Here is a 16882-nt window from a genome sequence, read left to right on the forward strand (position 1 = left end):
TATTGAAAGTCATGCTAAGGATTTTAATTTCTATTGCACAGGCAAATGTCGTTTTCACTGTATGCTCCCAGCACTTTAGGAGGCCGAGGTGGGTGGATCACCTGAGGTCAGGAGTTCGAGATCAGCCTGGCCAACATGGTGAAACCCTGTCTGTACTAAAAATACAAAAAATTAGTCGGACGTGGTGGCAGGCGCCTGTAATCCCAGCTACTTGGGCGACTGAGGCAGAAGAATCGCTTGAACCCGGGAGGCAGAGGTTGCAGTGAGCCAAGATCTCACCATTGTACTCCAGCCTGGGCAACAAGAGCAAAACTCTTGTCTCAGGGAAAAAAAAAAAAGAGAGACAGAAATGTACTGCATAATCTCATTTATATGTAGACTCTCTAAAAAAGTCAAATATAGATGCTCCTTGACTTATGAAGGGATCACGTCCTAATAAAGCCATTCTAAATTGAAAATATCATAAATTGAAAATAAGAGCTGGGTGCAGTGGCTCACTGCTGTAATCCCAGCTACTTGGGAGGTTGAGGCAGGAGAATCGCTTGAGCCCTGGAGGTGGAGGTTGCAGTGAGCCAAGATTGCACCACTGCACTCTAGCCTACATGAAAGAGCAAGATCTGTCTCAAAAAAAAAAAAAAAGAAAGAAGAAAATAAGGCCAGGTGCAGTGGCTCATGCGTGTAATCCCAACACTTTGGGAGGCGAGACAGGTGGATCACTTGAAGTCAGGAGTTTGAGACCAGCGTGGCCAACATGGTGAAACCCTGTCTCTACTAAAACAAAAAATACAAAAATTAGCTGGGCATGGTGGCAGGTACCTATAATCCCAACTACTCAGGAGGATGAGGCATGAGAATCGCTTGAACCTAGTAGGCAGAGGTTGCAGTGAGCCACGATGGCACCACTGCACTCTAGCCTGGGTGACAGAGTGATACTCCATCTGGAAAAAAAAAGGAAAGAAATTTTTGTTTTTTACTTATTATATATTAAACTTACAATGGGTTTATCTGGGTATAGCCCCATAGTAAGTCGAGGAGTGTACTAAATGTATATTATTTTCTCACCATCTGAAAGTTGAAAAATTGTAAGTTGGAGATCATCTGTACATAGAAATAGAGAACAGTGGTTACCAGGGGCAGGGAGGGGGAGAAATGGGGAATTAAAGGGCAAAAACTGGCAGTTGTGTACAATGAGCGGGTCTAGAGACCTAATGGGCAGCATGAGGACAATAGTTAATAATACTGTATTATATATGAAAAATTTGCTAAGACTGTAGATTTTAAGTACTCTTACCAGACAAAAAAAACAGGTAACTATGGAAGATGACAGGTTAATTTGCCTGACTGTAATAATTATTTCAGTTTTGTATACCTTATAGACAACTTAAGAAAATCTCAAGCAATCTACAAAAAAACACCTACTACAACAAAGAACTGAGCTTAGTAAGGTCACAGGATACAAGGTCAATAAAAACAATTGGAAGTCAAAATTATAAAAACAGTACCATTTATAGTGGCATCAAAAATATAAAACAGCCAGGTACAGTGGCTCATGCCTGCAATCCCAACAGTTTGGGAGGCCAAGGCAGGGCAATCACTTGAACCCAGAAGTTTGAGACCAGCCTAGGCAACATGGTGAAACCCTTCCTCTACTAAAAATACAAAAAATTAGCTGGGCATGGTGGCACGCAGCTGTAGTCCCAGCTACTTGGGAGGCTGAGGTGGGAGAATCACCTGAGCCTGAGAAGTCAAGGCTGCAGTGCGCCATGACCCCACCGCTGCACTCCAGCCTTGTCAACAAGAGTGACACTGTCTCAAAAAAAGAAAAAAAAGAGAAATACTCACGAAGGGATAAACCTAACAAAATGTGGTAAAGCTGAAAACTACAAAATACTGATGAGAGAAACAGAAGAAAAATCCAAATAAATGGGGAGATATACCATATTCACCACTGGAAGACAATATTGTTTTCACTTGTTTGCTTTGAGATGGATTTTCGCTCTTGTTGCCCAGGCTGGAGTGCAGTAGCTCGATTTCAGCTCACTGCAACCTCCACCTCCCAGGTTCAAGCAATTCTCCTGTCTCAGCCTCCCGAGTAGGTGGGATTACAGGCACACACCACCACCACCACGATCGACTAATTTTTTTGTATTTTTAGTAGAGATGGGGTTTCACCATGTTGGCCAGGCTGGTCTTGAACTCCTGACCTCAGGTGATCCACCTGCCTCAGCTTCCCAAAGTGCTGGGATTACAGGCGTGAGCCACTGCACCCAGCCAACAATATTGTTAGGATGACAATTTTCCCCAAAATGCTTAATAGAGTTAATCAATCTCAACCAAAATCCCAGGTTGTTTTTGTTTTTTAAAGAAATCAATAAACTGATTCTAAAATCCAAATGGAAAGGCAAAGACCTTAGAATAGCCAAAATACTTTGAAAAGGAAGAACACAATTGGAGAATTCAAATTACCCGATGCCAAAGTTTACTATAAAGCTAAAGTAATCAAGACAATGTGGTATCATTAAAACGACAGACCTATAGGTCAACGAAACAGTAAGAGAATCCAGAAAAATACCCACATATATGGTCAATTGGTTTTGAAAAAAGGTACTAAGGCAATTCAATGAAAACCAATAGCCTTAAACAAATGGTTCTGGAATAACTGATCATCCATATGCAAAAAAATGAACCGTAATCCATAACTCACACCATTATTTTAAAAATTAACCCAAAATGTATCATAAATGTAAAAATATAAGAATTTTAAAAGAGGTCAGGTGTGGTGGCTCACGCCTGTAATCTTAGCATTTTGGGAGGCCAACGCGGGTGGACTGCCTGAGCTCACGAGTTTGAGACCAGCCTGGGCAACACGGTAAAACTCCGTCTCTACTAAAATATAAAAAATAAGCCAGGTGTGGCGGTGTGTGCCTGTAGTCCCAGCTACTCGGGAGACTGAGGCAGGAGAATTGCTTGAACCAGGGAGGTGGAAGTTGCAGTGAGCTGAGATTGCGCCACTGCACTCCAGCCTGGGCGACAGAGTGAGACTCTGTCTCCAAAAAAAAAAGAAATAATAAAAACATAAAACTTGTGTTCTCTTTTTTTTTTTTTTGAGACAAGTTCTCACTCTGTTTCTAAGGCTAGAGTGCAGTGACATGATCTCAGCTCACTGTAGCCTCGACTTTCCAGGTTCAAGTGATCCTCCCACCTCAGCCCCCCAGACTTCAGTCCCCCAGGTAGCTGGGACTACAGGTGTGCACCACCGTGCCCAGCCAGCTAAATTTTGTAGAGATGGGGTTTCACCATGTTGTCCAGGCTAAAACTTGTGTTCTTTAAAGATATTATAGAGAAATGAAGACAAGCCGCAGACCAGCAGAAAATATTTGCAAAACACCTGATAAGGAACTTTTCATCCAGAAGAACCCTCCCAACACAAAAAAAGGAAATCAAACAACCCAATTTTTAAAAATCAGCAAAAAGTGTTAAGAGATACTTCACCAAAGAAATATGTGATGTCAAATAAGCACATGAAAAGACACACAAAATCATTTGTCGCAGGAAAATGACAATTAAAACAATGAGATACTGCTATTCATCTATTAGCATGGAGAAAAAACAAAACCAAAAAATAAATCTGACAATACCAAGTGTTGGTGAGGATACAGAGCAACTAAAACTCTTTTTTTTTTTTTTGGAGACAGATCTCACTCTGTCTCCAGGTTAAGTGCAGTGGCGGCATGATCTTGGCTCACTGCAACCTCTGCCTCCTGGGTTCAAGTGATTCTCCTGCCTCAGCCTCCCAAGCCAAGTAGCTGGGACTACAGGCATGTGTCACCACACCCAGCTAATTTTTTTATTTTTAGTAGAGACAGAGTTTCACCGTGTTAGCCAGGATGGTCTCGATCTCCTGACCTTGTGATCCGCCCACCTCAGCCTCCCAAAGTGCTGGGATGACAGGCGTGAGCCACCGCACCTGGCTGTAATGTTTACTTTCTTGATCTGCCCACCTTGGCCTTGCAAAGTGCTGGGATTACAGGTGTGAGCCGCGGTGCCTGGCTGCAACCAGAACTCTTAACTAGTGGGCATGCAAAATGGTGCCACCACTTTCAAAAACAGTCTGAGAACCTCTCACAAAGTTAAACACAACTAATCATTTGACCTAACCATCACATTCCTAGATATTCATCCAAACAAGTTCAAAGGCTTATAAAAGGCCTACACATAAATTTTACTTTATGCAAAATTGCCCTAACTAAACTGTAAACATCCTTTATGTCAACTTTTTTTTTTTTTTTTTTTTGAGATAGAGTCTTGCTCCTTTGCCCCCAGTCTGGACTGCAGTGGCACAATCTTAGCTTACTGCAACCACCGCCTCCCCAGTTCAAGCGATTCTCCTGCCTCAGCCTCCCAAGTAGCTGGGATTACAGCCACCCACCACCACTCCCAGCTATTTTTTTTTTATTTATTTTTAGTTGAGACAGGGTTTCACCATGTTGGCTAGGCTTGTTTTGAACTCCTGACCTCAAGTGATCCACCTGCCTTGGCCTCCTAGAATGTGCTAGGATTACAGGTGTGAGCCACAGTGCCCAGCCTAATGTCAACAATTAATACTTAATCAACAAAAGTACATCCATATAAAGAAATATTAATCAGTAACTAAATGGAACAAACTATTGATACATGCAAGAAACTAATAAATCTCAAAAGCATTGTATGGGCCGAGCGTGGTGGCTCATGCCTGTAATCCCAGCACTTTGGAAGGCTGAGGCGGGCGGATCACTTGAGGTCAGGATTTCGAGACCAGCCTGGCCAAAATGGTGAAACCCCCATCTTTACTAAAAATACAAAAATCAGCCTGATGTGGTGGCATGTGCCTGCTATTCTAGCTACTCAGGAGGCTGAGGCAGGAGAATTGTTTGAACCTGGGAGGCGGAGGTTTCAGTAAGCCGAGACTGCATCACTGCACTCCAGCCTGGGAAACAGAGTGAGACTGTCAAAAAATAAAAAAAAATTGTATGAAGGAAGCTAGATACAAAAGGCTACATATTATAAGATTTCATTTATATAACATTCGGAAAAATATAATACTATAGAGTCGGAAATCAGGTCAGTGGTTACTAGGAGCTGTGGGTGAGTGAGACAGGTTGACTGTAAAGGGGCCTAGGGCAACATTTGAGATCATAGGAATATTGTATATTTTGACTGTGGTTAACGGTTACATGACTGTATACACTTGTCAGAAATCATCAAAGTATATACGTAAAAAGCATGAGTTTTGGTACCTATAAATTATACTTTAATAAGCTTGCCTAAATAAACAAAACTGATCCTCAAAATTGTAATTTCTTATCTTGCTCTTTGTGGAACAGAAGCTTGAGTTTACCTTTTCCCCACACATATTCCTAGATAAATCATTTAAACTATAAATCATTTTCATTTGTAACAAATACTTTCCAAGGATTTTTGGGGCCCGATAAGGTACTTTATATGTACTATCTCATTAAGTTATTCCAACAGCCCTATGAAACTGAGGTTGAGAGGTATGGGTAATTATAAAGTTGGGATTTAAACCCAGGTATGTTGGACTGGGTTTAAATGTCTCAATGTCATCTTTCCCTCTGTACTGCACTGTGCCACCAAATCTCCAAAGACAGACTGAATTTTATATTCTTCATGGTGCCTAGCATATAATAATATCCAATAAAAGCTAACAATGGTAAGAACTAAAATATATCCACAAAAACTGAGTCCTCTATCAAGTTCAGGATCTAAAGAAGTCGGCTTTTCTAAAGAAAATACTCCATCACCCATTCCATCCCTACTGTCTACCATATCTCTGATTCAGCAATCAGTTCATCAGGAAGAAGTATTCATTTGTTCTTTCTTCCCAGTTCCCCTCTACAATTTCCCTGCCCAGCAAAACACCTTTATCTCAGGATGGCCCTGGGGACACAGCTAATCTCTTAGCACTCCAGAGACAGCAGTTTCTATGGACATAAAATGAAGATCCAGATCATCTTTCCCAGGAATTCTTTTCTTTTTTTTTTTTTTTGAGACAGTCTTGCTCTGTCACCCAGGCTGGAGTGCAATGGTGGCGTGATCTCAGCTCACTGCAACCTCTGCCTCCTGGGTTCAAGCAATTCTCCTGCCTCAGCCTCCTGAGTAGCTGGGATTACAGGCGCCCACCACCACACCCAGCTAATTTTTGTATTTTTAGTAGAGACGGGGTTTCACCATGTTGGTCAGGCTGGTCTGGAACTCCTGACCTCGTGATCCGCTTGCCTCGGGCTCCCAAAGTGCTGGGATTATAGGCGTTGAGCCATTGTGTCCGGCTGAATTATTTTCTTAATTAGAGGAGGGAGTAATATTTACTGGTTTACTGAGTGAAATCAGTTGCATCACTTCTTCATTTGTATTCCCCCGTACAGTCCAAGATTATCACTTCAACTGCCAACTTTTTCAAGGATTTAGCATTTAACAATTCTTCATTGGACACATGATCCCCTTCTAAGATTAAAAGGTTCTGAAGAGAGGGACTCCTGGTCTGAAGCTGTAATAGTTATAATGCATTAGTCTGTAAGTAACACAACTCAACCCAAGCTGGTTTAAACAATAGGAAAATTTATTATCTCGCATAATAAGTTTGTTGTTAAGGCAGTTCCGGTATTGATTAATTCAGTGGTTTAATAGTCACTAAGGTATAGGGTTTTTTTTTCTACTCCAGCATCCTTAGGATGTTGGCAATTCTTTCATACTAGCATCACAATGAGCCTTTCAGGTTTTTTCTTTTTTTTTTTTTTTTGAGCCAGAGTCTCACTCTGTCGCCCAGGCTGGAGTACAGTAGAGCAATGTTAGCTCACTGCAACCTCTGCCTCCTGGGTTCAAGTGATTCTCCTGCCTCAGCCTCCCAAGTAACTGAGACTACAGGCGTGCACCACCATGCCTGGCTAATTTTTTGTAGTTTTAGTAGAGATGGGGTTTCACCATGTTAGGCTGGTCTCGAACTCCTGATCTCAGATGATCCACCCACCTCAGCCTCCCAAAGTGCTAGGATTACAGGCATGAGCCATGGCCCCTGATTGAGACTTTCATTTTTATTAAAACTGCTGCCTGATGGTTGGCTGGTATAAAGAAAACAATTTTCTCATGTGTTCTTTAGAAGGCAATTTAGAAGTATCTACAGAATTTTTTTAAATGTACATATCCTTTGATTTAGCAATTGCACTTGTAACAATTCATCTCACAGAAACTTGTAAGTAGACACAAACAGGTATAAAGATGTACATTACAAAAACTCTTTATAACAGCAAGAGATTGGAAAGACCCTAGAATATCCATAAATACGGGGCTGATTAAATTGGGAGAGCATACAATGGAGAATGTCACAGCTATTTAACAAGGAATTATGTCCAAGTTTTACTGGCAAGAGCCAAGCTGCGGAGTATGTGCGTATAAAGAGTAAAAATGTGGGGAGTGACATCCAGCAAGATGGCAGAATAGGAAGTCTCAGACTCCAGTCCCTGACACCTCCAGAAAGTTCAACTAGCAACTATCCACAGACTAGAATATCTTTTTGAAAACCCCAATATTTGGAAACAAGCCTAAAACACGTATGGTCCAAAGGACTGATTGAAAATTGAATTAGAGGGTTAGGGAGATACACTTTCACTTCGACCATGCCACCCCTTCCCCAAGCTAGCACACCACCCCGGGGAGAGAATTTCCTTGGGCCCATGGTTTCTACAGGAGAAAAGAGGGCTGAAGGCAGTCACACCACTTCCCCAGCATTCTGAAGTGCTTCTCAGGAAGCTCAACCTAGTCCTACCTCAAAAGGAACAGTGGGGATAATGACACAGCTAGACTGCCTGTTCAGGGCTGAGGCAGGAGAGAATCACTTGACCCCAGGAGGTTGAGGCTGCAGTGAGCCAAGGTGGTGCCACTGCACTCCAGCCTGAGTGACAAAGTGAGACCCTGTATCAAAAAAAAAGAAAAGAAAAAATGTATAATATTGCTAATCATTAGGGGAACACAAATTAAAACCACAATGAGATATCATCTCACACTTGCCAGAATGGCTATTATCAAAAAAAGGTTAAGTGTTGCAGAAGATGTGGAGAAAACAGAAAACGTATATATCATTGGTGGTAATGTAAATTAGAAGAACCATTATGAAAAACTGTATGGAGATCTGAAGTCAGTTTGTCAAAGTCATATCCACACTCCCATGTTTATTGCAACACTATTCACAATACCAAGTTATGGAATCAACCTAAGTGCTCATCAACAGAGGAATCAATGGCTGGTGCAGTGGCTCACACCTGTAATCCCAACATTTTGGGAGGCCAAGGCAGGAGGATGGATTGATCCCAGGAGTTTGCAGGACCAGCCTGGAGCAACACGGCAAAACCCTGTCTCTATAAAAAAATACAAAAAGAAAATTAGCCAGGTGTGGTGGTACACACCTGTAGTCCCAGCTACTCAGAAGGCTGAGGTGGAAGGAACACCTGAGTCCAGGAGTTTGAGGCTGCAGTTAGCTGTAGTCATGCCATTGTACTACAGCCTTGGCAACAGAGGAAGACCCTGTCTCAAACAAACAAACAAACAACAGATGAATGGATAAAGAAAATGTGTTATATATACGTGATGAAATAATACTCAGCCTTAAAAAAGGAAATTCTGCCATTTGAAACAATGTGAAGGAATTGGAGAACATTATGCAAGAAAAAATAAGCCAGGCACAGGAAGACAAATTCTCACAAGTGAAATTTAAAACCACTGAACTCATAGAGGCTGAGAACAGTGGTTACAAAGGCTGGAGAGTGAGCAGAATGGTGTGGTAACGGTAAATGGGTACAAAATCTCAGTTAAGCCAGGCACAGTGGGTAACATAGTGAGAACTGGTCTCTTTAAAAAGATGTCAGAAGGCTGTGTGCAGTGGCTCAGCCCTATACCCCGAGGCGGGGGGATTACTTGAGGTCAGGGCTTTGAGACCAGCCTGGCCAACACGGTGAAACCCTGTCTCTACTAAAAATACAAAAATTAGCTGGATGTGGTGGTGCACACCTGTAATCCCAGCTACTCGGGAGGCTGAGGCAGGACAATCACTTGAACATGGGAGGCAGAGGTCGCAGCGAGCTGAGATTGCGCCACTGCACTCCAGCCTGAGTGACAGAGTGAGACTGTCTCAAACAAACAAACAAAAAAAAGATATGAGACAGAGAAATAAGAAGTAAGTCTTTGATACCTATCATACATCATTACAAATGTAGTTCATAAAAGTGTATCGAACATTTCAAAACTGCTAACTTTCGAATGTTCTCACCATAAAAAAAAGGTGTTTGAAGCGATGAATATGTTAATTAGCTTGATTTAATTATTTTACATTGTATTCATAAATGTAACATCACTTTGTGCTCCATAAATAAGTACTATTTTAAGGCCGGGTGCGATGGCTCATGCCTGTAATCCCCGCACTTTGAGGGGCTGAGGCAGGCAGATCACTTGAGGTTAGGAGTTTGAAACCAGCCTGGCCAACATGGCGAAACCCCATCTCTAATAAAAATATAAAAATTAGCTGGGTGTGGTGGTGGGCACCTGTAATCCCAGCTATTAGGGAGGCTGAGACATGAGAACCGCTTGAACCCAAGGGGTGGATGTTGCAGTGAGCAGAGATCGTGCCACTGCACTCCAGTCTGGGCAAGAGTGAGACTTTGTCTCAAAAAAAAAAAAAAAAAAGTACTATTATAAACTGTCTATTTATAAGAAAAACTACAGTTTGAATATCCTTTACCCAAAATGTTTGGGACCAGAAGTGTTTCACACTCAGGTTTTTTCAGATTTTGAAATATTTGCATTATACTTACCCGTTAATCATCCCAAAACTGAAAATCCAAAATCCAAAATTCTCCAATGAGCATTTCCTTTGAGTGTCATGTCGGCTCTCAAAAAAACTTCAGATTTTGGAGCATGTCAGATTTTGGATTTGGGATACTCAACTGTAAAAACAAGAAAAAGAGAAAAACCCTCTCCAAAGTAAAAATACCTAAGACACCGAAAAGGCAATAGAGGTAAAAATAGATAAAATGAACATCAAAATTAAAAAACTTCTTTGCATCAAAGGACCCAATTAATGGAGGGAAAAAAGGCAATCTATGGAATGGGAGAAAACATCACATATTTGATAAGAGGTTAATATCCCAAATATACAAAGAACTACAATTCAACAACAAAAAGCTAAATAACCTGTTTTAAAATGGGCGAAGGATTTGAATAGACACTTCTCCATCTGAATAGCCAATAAACATGAAAAGATACTTAACATCAAGTAATTGTTAGGGAAATACAAATCAAAACCACAATGATACTATTTCATACCCATTAGAATGGTGGCTATCAAAACAACCAGGAAAGTGTCAGCAAAAATATGGAGAAACTGGAACCCTATCCACTGCTAGTGAAAATGTGAAATGGTGAAACTGCTATGAAAAATAGTAGGGCGGTTCCTCAAAAATTTAAAAACAAAATTAGCATATGATCTAGCAATTCTACTTCTAGGTATATATCTAAAAGAACTGAAAACATGTTCTCAAAGAGATGTTTGTATACCCATGGTCATAGCAATATTCTTCACTGTAGGCAAAGATGGAAGCAACCCAGATGGTGCATCAATGGACGAATAAACAAAATGTGAAATGTGGATACAATGGAATATTATTCAGCCTCAAAAAGAAAGAAAGAGGCTGGGCATGGTGGCTCACGCCTGTAATCCCAGCACTTGGAAGGCTGAGGCGGGTGGATCACTTGGGTCTGGTGGATCACTTGAGGCCAGGAGTTCCAAGACCAGTCTGGCTAACACAGTGAAACCTTGTCTCTACTAAATGTATGAAAAAATTAGCCAGGCATGGTGGCACCCATCTGTAGTCCAAGCTACATAGGAGGCTGAGGCACGAGAATCACTTGAACCTGGGAGGTGGAAGTTGCAGTGAACCGAGATCGCATCACTGCACTCCAGCCTGGGTGACGGAGCGAGACTCTGTCTTCATCCTGTGTCTCCCCAAAAAAACGGAAAAAAAAAAATTCTGACATTTTCTATAACATGAATGAAGCTTGGTGACATTATGCTAAATAAAATAAGCCAGTCACAGACAAATACTGCATGATCCTATTATATTAAGTACTTAGAACAGAAAAAATCATAGAGACAGAAAGGAAGAAGAATGGTGATTGCCAGGGGATTAGGGAAAATGTAGAGTTAATAGGTACAGAGTTTCAGTCCTGCAAGATGAAAAGTTCTGGAGATTAGTTGCACAATGTGAATATACTTAACACTACTGAACTGAACACTTAAAAATGGTTAAGATGGTAAACATATATTATGTGTACTTTACCACAATTCAAAACAATTTATTCTTTTGAGACAGGATCTCACTGTCACCCAGGCTGGAATGCAGTGGCATAAACATAGCTCACTGTAGCCTCCCTCAACCTCCTAGGCACAAGTAATCCTCTTGCCTCAACCTCTGAAGCAGCTGGGACCACAGCCATAACTGTCTTTTTTTAAATTTATTTTTTATAGAAATGGGGTTTCACAGGCCAGGCGCAGTGGCTCACACCTATAATCCCAGCACTTTTTAGGAGGCCGAGGCGGTGGACCACCTGAAGTCGGGGGTTCGAGACCAGCCTGACCAACATGGAGAAACCCCATCTCTACTAAAATTACAAAAAAACAGCCAGGCATGGTGGTGCATGCCTGTAATCCCAGCTACTTGGGAGGCTGAGGCAAGAGAATTGCTTGAACCCTGGAGGTGGAGGTTGTGGTGAGCCGAGATCATGCCATTGCACTCCAGCCTGGGCAACAAGAGCCAAACTCCGTCTCAAAAATAAAAAAAAAAAGAAAAAAAGAAATGGGGTCTCACCATGTTGCCTAGGCTGGTCTCAAACTTCTAAGCTCATGTGATCCTCCTGCCTCAGCCTCCCAAAGTGCTGGGATTACAGGTGTAAGCCACTGCACTCAACGTTAAACCAATTTTTTAAAAAAGGAATACCAAAATGATAAACAAAACAACCTATACCTATTAGTATGAAGTTTAGAAGGGTAAGTATCTAACTCTTAACAGTGGTCATCTAAGGAGAATACTAGTAGGAAAAGGAGCAATTTTTTTTTCTATTTCTATATACTGTTTGGATTTTGATCATAAAAATGTACTAAGCTAATACTTTTAAATTTTTAATAATTCCATCGGATATAACTTTTAAGTTAATCTCCAGGTACTAATAGACTTAAGTTCTCAAGCTACCTTAAAAATAAAGTTTTGCTGGGCGCAGTGGCTCACACCTGTAATCCCAGCACTTTGGGAGGCTGAACCAGGAGGATTGCTTGACCTCAGGAGTTTGAGACTAGCCTGGGCAACACGGTACAATCCCATCTTTACAAAAAAAAATTAAAAATTAGACCTAGATGTAGCTTCTCTACTCCCTCTCAAATCTCTGCCTGGTTTGGATCAGCTGCCTCCACTCTTGCCTCTACCATGTTCATCAGGGTGACCCAGAAGTCCTGCAAGGTATCCACCTCTGGTCCCTGGGTCTTCAGCAGTTGCTTCTACATGAGTAGGCCCAATGCTGCATTAGCTACTCAAGGCTCTCCCAAGTGGGCAGCAGCAGTGCTTCTGGGGTGGCCTGGGTCTGAGTGGAGGCTATAGCAGGGCCAGTGGTAATGGGGAACATCACAGCCATCATGGTGAACCAGAGCCTGCTGAGCCCCCTTAAGCTGGAGATGAAACCGAACATGTGTACCCAGGAGAAAGAGCAGATCAAGACTCTTAACAGTAAGTTTGCCTCCATCACTGACACAATACAGCTCCTGGAGCAGCAGAACAAGATGCTGGAGAGCAAGTGTAGCCTCCAGTAGCAGCAGAAGATGGCACGGAGCAACATGGACAACATGCTTGAGAGCTACATCAACAACCTTCAGCAGCAGCTGTACATTCTGGGCCAGGAGCAGCTGAAGCTGGAGGCAGGGCTTGGCAACATGGAGGGGCTGCTGGAGGACTTCAAGAGTAAGTGTGAGGATGAGATCAGTAAGTGTACAGAGATGGACAATGAATTTGTCTTCATCAAGAAGTTTATGGACAAAGCTTACATGAACAATGTAGAGCTGGAGTCTTGCATGGAAGGGCTGACTGACGAGATCAATTTCATCAGGCAGCTGTATGAAGAGGAGATCCAGGAGCTGCAGTCCCAGATCTTGGACACATCTGTGGTCCTGTCCATGAACAACAGCCACTCCACGGACACAGACAGCATCACCACTGAGGTCAAGGACCAGTACGAGATCGCCAACTGCAGCTGGGCCAGGCCGAGAACATATACCAGATCAAGTACGAGGAACTGCAGACACTGGCTGGGAAGCATGAGGATGATGTGTTGCATGAAGACGAAAATCTCTGAAATGAACCAGAACATCAGCCGGCTCCAGGCTGAAACTGAGAGCCTCAAAGGCCAGACGACTTCCCTGGAGGGTGCCATCACGAATGCCAACCAGCGTGAGGAGCCGCCATTAAGGACAGCAATGCAGCTGGGTGCAGTGGCTCGCCTCTGTTAATCCCAGTACTTTGGGAGGCCGAGGCAGATGGATTATTTGAGGCCAGGAGTTCGAGACCAGCCTGGGCAACATAGCAAAGTCCTCTAACAAAAATACAAAAATTAGCCAGTCTTGGCTGGGCGTGGTGGCTCACGCTTGTAATCCCAGCACTTTGGGAGGCCGAGGCGGGCGGATCATGAGGTCAGGAGATCGAGACCACGGTGAAACCCCGTCTCTACTAAAAATACAAAAAAATTAGCCGGGCGTGGTGGCGGGCGCCTGTAGTCCCAGCTACTCGGAGAGGCTGAGGCAGGAGAATGGCGTGAACCCGGGAGGCGGAGCTTGCAGTGAGCCGAGATTGCGCCACTGCACTCCAGCCTGGGCGACAGAGCGAGACTCCGTCTCAAAAAAAAAAAAAAAAAAAAAATTAGCCAGTCTTATAACCCAGTCTCAAAAAAATAAATAAAAATTTAAAAACAATTTTTTTTTTTTAAAGACACCACCCCCCAAACTGGTGTACTAGGAGCTGAGGAATGTCAAGCTGGCCCTGGACACAGAGGTTGCCACCTACATGAAGCTGCTGGAGGGCAACAAGAGCAGGCTGGAGTCTGGGATGCAGAACATAAGTATATATAGAAAGACCACCAGTGGCTGCTCAGGTGCACTGAGCTTGGCCTATGGGGCCTCACAAGCCCTGGCCTCAGCTATGGATAGGCTTGGCTTTGGGTCTGGCAGGTGCTCTAGCTCCTTCAGCTGCACCAGCTTCTCCAGGGTTCCTCCAATGCCGTGGTTGTGAAGAAAACAGAGACGTGAGATGGGAAGCTGGTGTCCAAGTCCTCTGATGTCCTGCCCAAGTAAATGGCCATGGCAGCCCCTCCCAGCCCATCCCTTCCTGTGGATGCCCCAGAGCCTGTGGAAGAGGCCACTGTGCAGGGGAGCATAGGGAACAGAATAGAACATAGCCTCACCTAAGTGAGGCTCAGTCCTAGCTCTCAGCCCACTCATGGAGGGAGTTTATTGCCTGGGGTACCCCCCTGGCCCATGACTCCAGCTATAAAACAATTTGTTTCTTGTTTTTTCCAAAATAAAGCCTCAACTACCTCTGCCATTAAAAAAAAAAAAATTGCCAGGCTTGGTGGTGTGTGCCTGTGGTCCCAGCTACTTGAGGGGCTTAAGTGGGAGAAATGCTTGAGCCTAGGAGGTCAAGGTTATAGTGAACTATGATTGTGCCACTGCACTCCAGCCTGGGCAACAGAGCAAGACTATCTCAACAATAAAGTTCTAACAAGCATTTCCTCACAAAAGCATGAATGAGTAGACAGTTTAGTTAAGGAAAATGCCTGTGTTATCCAGTTAACCTGAGATGCTATTAGGCTTACCCCACCATGACACTTCCCAGCCCATAATGCCTTAATCCAAATTAGAGGTACACTCTCTAATCCTGAAACTGTTGACAAGTGTGATATGACAAGAGTTGGCACCCCAAAGCACAATATCCTGTGATTTTCAAACTTTTCCTTCTGCCTACCTATTACTAATTGAACAGCAGGCCCGCATCAGCACTTTTCCTTCAGAGCCTGATTCTCTATTCCTCCCACCCCCCACTTCAAGAATGCTATGAGGGTTAGGGGTGTCTATCAAGACACCTTCAGCAACCAAAAGCCGTTCCAGAAAAGCTGACATAACCCAGGGCAGCCAACAAGAGCAGCTTCCCAGCAGGATGGTTTAGTAACCTTAATGAGGCAGAGAGCAACGCCTCCCGTAAATTCTGGTTGGAAGAAACGATCTAGAGATGGTGGAAAAGTACAACTTAAAAAGCAAACACCACAGGCTCCAGTAGAGCAGGAAAGCAAGCAGGGATTTCTAAATACAGAGCTCAATTGTAAGAGTTCACTGTACCTTAATTCTCACTATCATCGTTTGCTCTGTCAAAAATAGAACCTTCCATGTCTTGATCCATTCAGAATAAGCCACAGCAGGCACAGCTCTGCTTCCACAGGGCAGCCAGGTCAGAAAGGCCACACAGGGAAATGGAAAAGGCAGCCAGCAGGTTTTCTTAGAGATTATACTCCTCTGGGCTTTTATCCTTCTTCCCAGCTATTCTGGTGCCAAGAAAGCTGCAGGGAGGTCTTTGCTCTGCTCTGAAAAAGCTTCAATTCAATCTTTTCACCAGCAGGGCTGAAGCAGTCTCAGGGCTGTAACTCCCTCTGCTGCCCAATGTTTTCTTTGCATGTTGTGATCAGTTTAATTTCAAACTCAAATGTTAAAAGAACTAATGCAGCCCTTTATTTCAAAATATAATCAAAAGAGCATGAGTTCAGACAAGAGGAATATAGATGGAATGCACGGTTCAAAGCTGGATACACTTCTGCATTCACCTACAAATCTCCTCTATCTCAGAAAGGATTTCTTTTATTTAGTTTCATGAAAAGTCTCCTTCACAGGCATGTAGAAAAGCAGGAGCCAGACTTCTTGGTCCTTCCTCACCCATCCTTAGTAACAACATTGTCTTTAGCAGAACTTAAGGCAGGCCTTATTCATCTTTCAAGATCCAATTTAAATAGCACTTAGAAAGAGGCATTAAAATACCTATTTACCAGTCTGTTTCACTGTATTGATTCAACACGTGTCTAACTAACAGCAGATGCTCACTATCTAACAGAATTCTAACTAGAACCATGTGCGATACTGGGGGAAGGGAAACCTGTCCACATAAGAATTTAATCAGCAATCACTGGGGGAAGAACCAAAATTCTTAAGAGATAAGAATAAGAGACAGGTGTGTTTCTCCAACATACCATTATTCTGCCTAACAATTTGCCTACCAGCTGTGCTTGTGGTCCTTTTCAGATTACCAATCTCAGTCTCTTTCCTGTAAACTCTTAACTGATTTTTAATGTACTTGAAAAGCACTTCATTCTTTCCCTATACCTAAATACTTCTCACATTCTGATCTTAGTGATAAAATTCACAAAGACCTCACAGTGACTCAATGAGAGTGTTGAGCAATACTGACTCTATTAAATAATGTACCCAACCTATTTAGGTTAGAAACTCTGGTATTCCAGCATCCAGAACTAGAAGTGATGAAGACATTTGTTAGTGCAATAACCCTTATTTATTTTTCTGAACCCTCCCCTTCTCCACCTCCCAATACTGGAAGCTTACCTGTCAGGCAGAATTCCTAATCTGCCTCAAAATCTACAGGTCCAAGCTCTGCGAATACCAACTGCTCAAGGCAACTGCCACCCTTCAGAAAACTAAAGTAAATACCAACAATGAATGGTGTTACTGTGTAAAAAGTCTCTA

At 42.8% G+C, this 16882-nt stretch overlaps 1 pseudogene; it reads left to right on the plus strand.

Annotated features, from left to right (window-relative positions):
- The first annotated feature begins 12706 nt into the window (after nucleotides 1-12706).
- LOC129458818 (keratin, type II cytoskeletal 8-like) lies at nucleotides 12707-16761 on the plus strand (annotated as a pseudogene).
- Nucleotides 16762-16882: the final 121 nt, after the last annotated feature.

Source organism: Symphalangus syndactylus, chromosome 19 (assembly GCF_028878055.3).
Source record: "Symphalangus syndactylus isolate Jambi chromosome 19, NHGRI_mSymSyn1-v2.1_pri, whole genome shotgun sequence".
In the NCBI taxonomy this organism is placed as follows: Eukaryota; Metazoa; Chordata; class Mammalia; order Primates; family Hylobatidae; genus Symphalangus; species Symphalangus syndactylus.